At 37.1% G+C, this 10,520-nt stretch overlaps 1 protein-coding gene across 6 annotated transcripts in view; it reads right to left on the bottom strand.

The window, feature by feature from the left end:
• The window catches only part of Ipcef1 (interaction protein for cytohesin exchange factors 1), a 215,062-nt gene that overhangs the window by 183,926 nt on the left and 20,616 nt on the right, over window positions 1-10,520 (bottom strand). For 3 of the 6 annotated variants that reach the window (XM_023712258.1, XM_023712254.1, XM_023712252.1), the window contains exon 1: window positions 7,496-7,604. The exons of the other annotated variants lie outside the window; for them this stretch is intronic. The gene's annotated coding sequence lies outside the window, so the exon portion shown is untranslated. Of the gene's footprint in view, window positions 1-7,495; window positions 7,605-10,520 lie in introns of those variants that run through there. 6 annotated transcript variants of the gene reach the window in all.

Here is a 10,520-nt window from a genome sequence, read left to right on the forward strand (position 1 = left end):
TCTCTCTCTCTCTCTCTCTCTCTCTCTCTCTCTCTCTCTCTCTCTCTCTCTCTTTCTCTCTCCTTCCCTCCCCTCCCTCTCTCCCTCTCACCCTCTCTCCCTCTCACTCTCTCTCCCTCTTTCCCTCTCTCTCTGTCCTGGCTTCATGGTTCAGAAAGTCTAGCGACATTCCTCTCAAGACAACTGATTTGTACGTAAATTTGGAATGTTCATGTGTGTTCACAAAATAAAGCTAATGGTACTCTAGTGCTAGCTCAACCCTTACTGAGCAATCTCTCTTTCAAGTTCCCGTTACCTACCCAAAAGCTGCTGTGGTTGATTAATCATGTTGAAAGGTGCAAAAAGTCTTGGTGGCTGTGTTTCAGAGCAAAATCCAGCTCTAGCTGGAACATCGACCATATTTACTAGGTGAGTTCAAGTTCAGATCCTTCTCCTGGAGGGAATGTTTATAATTAAATATAACCAGGAAGAAGCCATAGTAAGTCACATGATTATCAAGGCATTTCAGAGTTGATCTTGTCCATTCTGCTGTCAGAAAATGCTTGATACATTGCCACATTGCCTGGAAAATATTAGGTACTCAATGAGTAGTTCATAACTGTTAAATATTCAGTTTATATGATTAACAATAATACTCATTAATGAGAACAACTTTATTTTGTCAATATGCAAAGAGAAGCTGAGATTTATGACCTAACAAAGTACCAGGCCTTTAATATCACCAGCATCAGAATTTTAATGAGTGGGAAGGATAGAGCTGTTATAAATAACTTGTACTCTAAGTTAATGCATACAATGTTCTCATTGCAACCATTACTTTACTAGTATAGCAAAATCTCCCAACATGTTTCAGCAATTGATGCAACTACATATACTCTCAATAGTACACAAAACCACTGCAAACTTCCCAACGTTGTGCTGAAGCTTGAGCTGTCCATACAATCATAAAGAAGCAACCTAAAATGTTTGATCTTCAGGTTTATAGACAATTGCTTGAGTTTTCATAAAAGTCAAGGTCTCCCCCTTAGGAAAGTATCCTTAAGTGACTCATGACACCTTACAGAGAATTATGGTACATTCTGTAGAAGTGAATAATGTTAAATTAAGACTATGGCATGGTGTTGGGTTGAATCCATTCTGAGAGGTCTGTCTCTTCCTACTGTACACCTCAGTTCAGTACTCATCAGTACATTTGCATATAAGTCATTCCAAGTTGTATGCCTCTCTGACATCAGAGAGTGATGCCTAAAACTCCTATAAAGGAGTTTCCTTTATGACAGGAAAAAAACCTTTTGTTCAAAGATGAAAGAATCTATCTAGTTACAATTTTCTGTTAGATATTTTGCAAAAGATTGTATAAAATTAATAAAATTGAAGAAACATAAAAATGCATTAAGAGCAAAACCAAAAAATATAATTTTAGTTCTGCACAGATTCAATGAACTAGCCTTCTGCAATGGTATTTTGCTGTGGTAAGACTGCTGTCCAACTAGTGGTAATAGTGGTGATATCATTAAGGGAATTTAAAGTCTTCTAATAGGAGATTTTGATGTTGTAGAGAAACCAAAGAATATGGGGTTTTTAACATATTTTTGCTTGTTTGTTTTCGCACAGGGTCTCACTAGGCAACTTGGACTCTTAGTGATCCTCCAGTTTTCAGCCTCCCCAGAGCTGGAATTACAGGCCTGCACCACCATGCCCAGACTCCATCACCGGCTCAATGTGCCCAGGGACAGGGCTGGCACCACATGAGGTGCCGGGGATCGAACCCAGGTCCTTGAGCTTGCCTAATCAGGCTCTTAGTCCACTAACTCACTCGCCCCAAAGAATATACTTGAGATCCTGGCTACTTAAGCTGTCACTAAAATATCTAGGAAGTTACTGTCTCAAGATTATGAATTGAAAAAAAAGATTATTAATTGAAATGATAAAGAAATTATAGACTAAATCACTGAAAATTCCAACATTTATTTTATTTCATTTTATTTTGAAGTGTAAAAACAAAAGCAAAAACAAATAGCAAAAACAAAGAAAGAAATAGGACAACATATAGCAATACATCTGTTACAGATTTTCAAAACAAGAATAGCTAACTAACAACGGCTGTTACACTATCTATTTTTCTTGTCAGATCTGTTGCTCAGATTAACAAAAATAGTTATGCAAGATTGGACAAATAATTGATTATTAGAGCTTGCTTTCAAGAAACCTTAACTTTTTCTATTTTCTTGTCTTCTTTACTTTTTTAAATTTAATTTCATTTTATTTTGAAGAGTAAAAACAAATAGAAAAAACAGAAGCAGGGTAACATACAATAATAAATACATTAAACATTTTCAAAACAGGGATAACTAACAATGGCTGTACATCAAAGGCAGCAATGTGTAATATGGAACCCATGGTTAAATAACTCTCATCTTGATCTTCCACATGTGTACCATTTCTAATGTCTTATCAATTATTATACTCTCTTTAAAATAAATCAAAACAAAAAAAACAAGAAAAAAATTAAGATTTTCAACACTTATTAATTAAGAAGTTCTTGTTTATTATATACTTAGATCAGACCCTTAAATTTTACACTTAGATCAGTGAGCCAGAACAGCATTGTTTTCCAACTCTGAATAGACGAACTTTTCTTCAATATGTAATAGAAACTGATGTTCTGTAACTTGGAAATTACCACACTGGCATAGTAATTCAGGACTTTAGCTAGACTCTATCTCTGAAAGGATGCCCTTTTATAGATGTCGCAGTAGCCTGATTTTCATTCTGTAAATGTGCTTCATTGTTTGGTGTCTTTATTCATTCCCATTCAAGGATAAACTGCGTCTACTGTTTGAGGACCAACGCCACAGGTTAAAGTCAGAGAAATGAGTCATGTTGGAACTGATCCCTAGAAATGCTTGCCAGCAGTGTAGATGGGCTTGCAACTAGCTAAAATGACTTTTGTTCTTTAACCCCCCAATTAGTTTCCTAATTCTTTCATAACAAAGTACTGCAGATGAAGTTGGTAAAAGCAAGAGAATTTTTTTTTCACAATTCTATCGCCCTGAGATCCTTCCTGCTGCCCATTTACATAGCACCCTATCATATAAGTAAAAAAATAATAAATTTTTAATTTGAATATCAGAGAACTCATCTTGACTTGAGTTTTTATGAAGCCCTGGTTTTTTTAGCAGGAAAAACATAGATCTAATAGCTAGGAGTACTGTCTGGGCTGTGGCATGTAATAGTTGTGTTCTGCCACACTTCATTGAAATTCTTCATACCTAAGACCTACAGTTTTACCACTAAAAAGGTGTTGAAAATTCTTTAAGTAATAAAATCTTTAACATAAATAAAAATGATGTAGTACTGTGTAGAATGAATGAGAGACGCTAGGATATTTCACTTCTCTACATTTTAGTTTCATGGGGATGACAAGTGCACTGTTTCCCAGGTCTGTTTTGAGAAGTGGCTGAAGTTGTCAATTTAAATGCATCTGAATATCAGTGTTCTGGCTAGAACATATCAAGTGTTCTAGGCCATTATGTATTTTTCTAAATTTTGTACTCTAGACCTAAAATATTCAGAATATGCCATGACCCATGAGTTACTTCAGCCCATATTGCATGCTGTGCTAATGTTGGATTAATTAAATCATTCATTTCCAAACTCCACTAGTTTTCACTGCAGATATGGTCTTTTTCTCAGTCTTTTTTCTGAGATTCATTACCATTCTAGTAATTTGGAGATGAATTTAACTTGTTAACTTTTTTTTAACTTTCAATTCCTTCTGTTTTATTACCCGTGCCCACTTGAAAAGCTTGTTCTTAAAAAATAAAAGAAAAGCTTGTTCTTGCTAAAATTTGATCTGTTTTCACCTCTTCCTCTGTCAAATAGCCCTCACTCAGCCATTTCTAAGAGAAAGGCAGGCAATACTTTTCAATTCTGCAAGCCAAAATGTTTTATCTTGCTTGTGTCTCTGATAAGGGACTCCATAATGTTGCACTGACACTATGCAGTGGTAGGGCGAAGATCCTAACAACAGCAATTACTTCTTGACTCCAAAAAACAGTGTTTATGACTTCTCCCCATTTATACCAAAATGTTAGTGACATATAAATAATTCCTTTACAACTGAGTCCCAGGCCCAGGCGTGCCAGCACATGCCTGTAATTCAACTCACTGGAGGTTAAGGTAAGAGCATCATGATGAGGCCATCCTGGGTTATGTAGCAAGATCCTGTCCCCAAAATAGATTGTCTTATGCTGACAGATCTAGATTTAACTTAGATGGGCCAGAGAAATGGCTCAGACGAATAAGTGCTTCCCTGGCAAGTACAAAGGCCTGAGTTCAATCCCCGGTTCTGCCAAAAAAAAAAAAAAAATCTTCAGTAGATTTAACTTAGAACTGTTAGCTGTTGAATGGGTTATTGAACTTGCTAGAAAGTTATTCAGTATAATTATGCAAGGAAGATACCCTTTTCTTGAATCACATTTTCTTCTGATTCTAGAAATCACTCAGACCAGATGCTCCAGATGGGACTGTCTGTGTTCGTTCTCATTGAAGAGCTGACATGACTCTATTCCAGCCTTAAATTCAAAGGGGGTTCCCCTACTAAGACAAAGTACCATGAGCTGTGTCAGTTCTTAAATTGCAATGAACCACAAACTTTAGCCCAACATCACTAAAAACTATTTTTGTTTTATGTATAGTAAAAGACTAAAAGAAAGTATTTTTGTTCATTCATTTTCATTCAATATTTTTTCAGATTATTAAGATGGACCACATATGTATAGCTAATAAAAATTATATAGATATAAAAGTACAAATATAAAAATGACCACGGCTATAAACCCATTCTATATATTTTAGCATACTTCACCTCAATCTTGTTTCTCTATGATACTTTTGCATTGTGAAAAGTTGTATGCCTAAAAAAAAGTTGTATTCCTGCTTTTGCGACAGTAGTACATCAAGGTAATATTTCTATTACAAATTATTGAAGGTGTCACTGTATATCACCATGTGCTCAAGCAATTTAGTAACTAAGCTTGTAACATTTATAGATTAATAAATGCTTGTACTGGTCTATTCCTGATACTATAACAAATTACCATAGGCTGGGTTATATGTAAACAACAGAAGTTTATTTCTCACAGTACTAGCAACTGGAAAGTGAAGATGAAAATGCCAGGTTATTTAGCATCAGATGAGGATGTGGTCCTCAAACATGGTACCTTCTCCATATTTGCAGCTGATGGGAAAAAGTACTCTTTTTACAGGGGTACTAACCTCATTCGTGAAGGTTGGGTCCTCCCATTCCTCATCTCTTCCCAAAGGCCCCACTTCTTGATGCCACTTGAAGCAAACGCATATCACCATATGGCAGGAACTTGACAGTCACATTTTATTGAACACAACAACCCAGGAAGATCAATATATCAAACTCACCACTTCATAAGCTTAAGTGTCATAGAACTATTAAGTGGTAGATACAGATGCATGGGCCCCAAACTGTGCACATGTATGTGTGTGCGTGCGTGTGTGCGTGTGTGTGTGTGTGTGTGTGTGTTGCAGTGCCCTCCCCATCATCAACACTACCACCACCACTTCCAACACTATCTTCAGAATCTTCCCCATCACCATTTGTGCCTCAGCAACTTTCTCAGTCACCACCTCCACTACCTTTTGCTCTATTGCCCCTGCCATATCTAATCGCTTCCACCACCTACACTTTCACCTATACCTCCACCATGTCTACCTTCACCCTCACTACTCACACCATCACCTCCACCATCATCTTTACCTCAAACATTGTACTGCCACACCTTTCACTTTGTTGACCTAGGCCTTTCAATCATCTCTTTTCTGCAGATCCTTTCTTTTTCTTTCTTTCTTTTTTTATTTTTTATTTTTTTGTATTTTAGGGAAGGGTCTACAGGGTGTTCAGGGTCTCAGTACTAGATCAGACGTGTAGGGATTCACCTGTTTATAGCCTCCCAAGAGCTGGGATTACAGGCGCATGCCACCACACCCAGCCTCAATTGCCATCTCAGTGCACCCTGGGAGCAGGGCCAGCACGGCAGGCCTGGGGATCAAACCCTGACCCCTGCACCTGTTTGCAGGCCTGCAGATTCTTTCTCACTCCACATTTTCATATTCTCTCCTGCTTCCCCTTGAATTCCTCCAGTATTTACTTTAAATGCCTGGGTGATGGAAATGATGCAATGGTCATCATATCACACTCATCTCCTAAACAATCCACATTATTCAACAATTATTTGGTGAAGGCATATAACGTAAAAAGCACTATTCTGAGCTTTGAAGTATGGTAATCCCCCATCTTCAGGATTTTCTTCAACACAATAAAAGCTTATTCTTTTTAAGTTTCATCTTCACAACTACATTAAACATTTGTCACATTAAAACTACTTGCAAATTGTTAACCTGTATTTTGGCTAGAAGTTCATCCTGTCTAAGATCCAAGCGAGATGGAAAGCAGAAGTGAGCTGTTCAAGGAGGACACACAAGTCAAAAGGAAAGTCTCAGGCAACAGTCATGAGGCAATTTCTTATCTCTTATTGCCACAGCAAACTACCGCAGAACAGAACTTCCTATTTCTATACCCAGGTGATATGCATTTGCCTCATGCAATTTGCCTGAAATACTCATGCACAACTTTTCTAGAGAAAAGACACTTGATGTATATATAAAAGAAAGAGAAACAATTAAAAGGTAAAAAGAATGAGCACATCAACAAGTGTACAGACTTTATCTCCTTTTCCCACTCACTGGCGTGACAGAAACAAAAAGAAACCAATGTTCTTTCTGTTTCAATATTCCATGTAAAATAAATAACAATATAAAAACCAGACTGTATATACCACTATATAATGCGTAGGAGAGAATTAGGAAGTCACAGATGCTTGAAGACTAATAAAATCCACTAGTATAGTCAAAGATGCTTTAACCCTTACAGTTAAATTCTTCTACATACACAGAATTTCTGACTCTTATGATTAAATTCTTCTATGTATAATAAATCCAAGAACCTTGGGTGCTAACAACATTTAACCTTCATATTCACACCAGAAATATTCTCTCCATCTTGTGTCCTTTATCTGATAGAAGAATCCCTCATCAGCTCTCTGCAAGTAAAAAGGGATTATCCCCACAGAACACAATTTCTCTAACAAGAAAAAAAGGAGTGGCCACAGGGTGTTGCCCCAAGTGAACTCTTTGGAACCAAAACAATGCTGAATTGAGCTTTTCCAAACCAAAGGGTGGTCAGCAGTCCAAAGGACTATCGGTTCAGCAACACTCAGTAAGAAAAAGAGAGAAGCAGGACCTTATACAACTTTCTCCAAAGCTCTAATAGAATTACAGTGCCTTTAACAAGGACTTCGCAACATCAGGTTTGTAAAGAGCTAAGCAAATATCAAATCCCAAGAGCCACGTTTCAGATCTCACTGTTGTGAAGAGAATGCTAGAGCATAAATTGTCGTACCTCCTTCACATGTCAAGCAATTCCTTCTTGTGTGTCAGCCAAAGAGTGACTGTACTCACGTGCAACATAAAGAATCTATATCCAAGAGCTGTCTCTCTTTTCCTAAATTCCAAAAACTCATAGTGTTCTCAGGTCGAGGTTGAGGATTCTGCTCTGAGCAATCACACAGAACTGTCATTAAAAGCTGACCTGAACATAAAGCTCTTACAAAAGAAGAGGAAGTGTCATAATTACTTCCTCAGTTCTATTTTCTTCCTCCTTATTCTTTTTGAATTCCTTTTTTATTCCAGTATCCAAGATCCCAATACATCAAAGCAAGTATACCCTGTCTTTCTGACTTCATTTATTACTGATTTCTACCTAGTTAAATCAGTATTTAACTAGATAAATGTATAAATTTCCAGATAAATGTATAAATATTTGGCATTGCTTTCCTGGCTTGGGAGGCAAACTACTTTTTCATAGGCATGAAGGGCAAGAGCATTTGCAGATGTTCTTAGCATATGGGTTTGTATGTCATATTTTAATCATCAACTTTTGATAGAGTCAATCTTTTCTTAAATCTCTCTTTTTTTCAGTCCTTGTTATGCATAATGTTCTACAACAAAGTATTGATAAACTTGTAAAAAAGCAATTTAGGATAAAAATTGTCTTAGCCCACTATTCTTTGGCATCATACATAACAGAGACATTAATGTTAAGCCTTTTCTTTCATATAGTAGAAAAGGGAAATGAATGACTAAAAGTTAGATATATTTGAACTTATCACAAACAAACCCTCCCATCTCCTTTTAAACAGCAAACTTTTGTTCCTCTACATGTTCTTAGAAAAAGAATTCATTCTCAGTGCATTTATATTTTGCTCCAAAGTAAAGGAAAAAGTCATTAGAAATGGTCCTATTCAATGCAATCTTCCAAGTGTAGTAACTATGATATGTGTATTAGTTACCATTTTAACCTATTTTCTGCACTATAACAAAATACCTAACACTGAGAACTAGAAGACAAGGGGTGTATTTAGCTCACAATGTGAAGCTATTGAATATCATCCATTTGGCTCTAGTGAGAGTAGATGGCATGACAACGGCAGGAAAGGCTACAGAAGCAATCTCACTGGTGAGACAGGCAGGGCAAAGTGAACTGAGGTAGTTGAACTCAGTTCGATACCAACTCATTCTCTTGGGAGCCATTCCAATCCCACAAGACCCACATTAATCCCTTCACAAAGGTGATGCACTCATGATCTAACTTCCTTCCACCTTTAAATATCTACCACTTCTCAGTACTAGGGAACAAACTTTTTGCATATGACCATTTGGGGAACACAGTCTAATCATATCCCAACCATAGCATTTGTCTTTCATTGTCTAACAGAACACTCCAAAATTTAACACCTTAACCAGTAATCATCTATTATCTCATGGTCTGTGTGAATTCTGGCTTCCAAAATCTAGGCTCAATAGTGTTGGTGTTGGTGCTCTTGCTAAAGATGTTCAGCAAGGCTGTCATCAGGTGTCAGCTGGAACTACATGCATCTCAAGGCTCAACAAGGGAAGAAATTTTCTCTGCACTCACACATGTGGTTGTTAGTGGTTTTCCATTTCCCAAGACCTTTTGGGTGAAGGACCTCAATTCAGTGACACACATGCCCTAAAGTCATCCTCGTTTTTTTTTTTTTTTTTTTTTTTTTTTTTTTTTTTTTAGGGAAGAGTCTACAGGGTATTCAGGGTCTCATTACTAAATCTGACTCATAGTGATCTGCCTGTTTACAGCCTCCCAAGAGCTGGGATTACAGGCATACACCACCACACCCAGTCTCAATCACCCTCTCAGCATGCCTCAGGGGTGTGGCCAACACAGCAGGCCTGGGAATCAAATCCCCAGTCCCTGGTCCTGCATGCAGGTGCTTTAATCTGCTGAGCTATTTGGCCGGCCTTTCAGTTCTTTTTTTTTTTTTTTTTTTTTTTCATCATCAATTTTTGACCACATAGACTGTTCCTTAGAGCAGTTCTCAGCACAAAAAAAAAAAAAAAAAAAAAAAAAAAAAAAAACCACATAAAAAAGGCCCTACACAAAATTTCTACTTTACTTTTGATAAATGTGGCCCTTAACCTACATCATCAAATGACAATTTTTGTACAGAATATCAGCTATTAAAAACTCATCTTGAAATTAGGAATTCAGTTTGCATTCAATTGAATTGTTTACTTCTGTATCCAGAATAAACCTGATCTCTTTGACACTACTGTCTGTAGGCCAAAAAAACAGGGTTTTTATTGGTTCTGGCTTAAGCTTGGATACTTATAAAGATGAAAGGGGTGATCCACTCTGTACCTTGAGGGACCAGTAAGAACTCCAGGCTATGGAACACTTTCTGGCCATTTGTGGGAAGGAGAATTTACTGAGTATTGAGAGAAGGGAGGCCAGGAGCTGGGGCAATTTTGTTTCTAATGTGAGGGGTGCTTAAGGTGCTTATATAAACCTAAAGAGAAATATTTAATACATTAAATAAATATTTAATACATTTCTCATGTTTGTTATGATTAGAGGAGAGGGTTTTTTAATTGAAATTATATCATCCACTTTCCAAATTAAGGCTATTTTACAGTTCCAGCTCTTGCTGGTACACTGATTCGTTTCTTGGGGAATAGAATCATGAGAATCATTCGTTTTTCGGGGATGTGATCTGGAAACCTAGATTTATAGTGTGTGTCTGTGACTGACCATTTTCTTATTCTTGGTTTAGTGCTCTGCTGCTACCCTTTCAAATTTCTTCATCATTTATGAACGAGGGTCTCGTATTTTCATTTTGAACTGGGCCATGCCAAATAGGTAGCTGTCCTGGGTATGTCTGCCTTCCTGGCTTGACTATTGGCTTTTGGGGAGCACAGACAGCTCCTCCTCAAAATTTGTGTCCTCTCAAGTGAATCCAGTGCCCTCAGTAAAGATCGTTTGATTAACTGATATGTATGCAGACTTTTTCTTGCAAGGGCTAAAATGTTTAAAGTGTCAGATTCTAGAACAT

This window comes from Octodon degus, unplaced genomic scaffold (assembly GCF_000260255.1).
Source record: "Octodon degus isolate 3935 unplaced genomic scaffold, OctDeg1.0 scaffold00024, whole genome shotgun sequence".
In the NCBI taxonomy this organism is placed as follows: Eukaryota; Metazoa; Chordata; class Mammalia; order Rodentia; family Octodontidae; genus Octodon; species Octodon degus.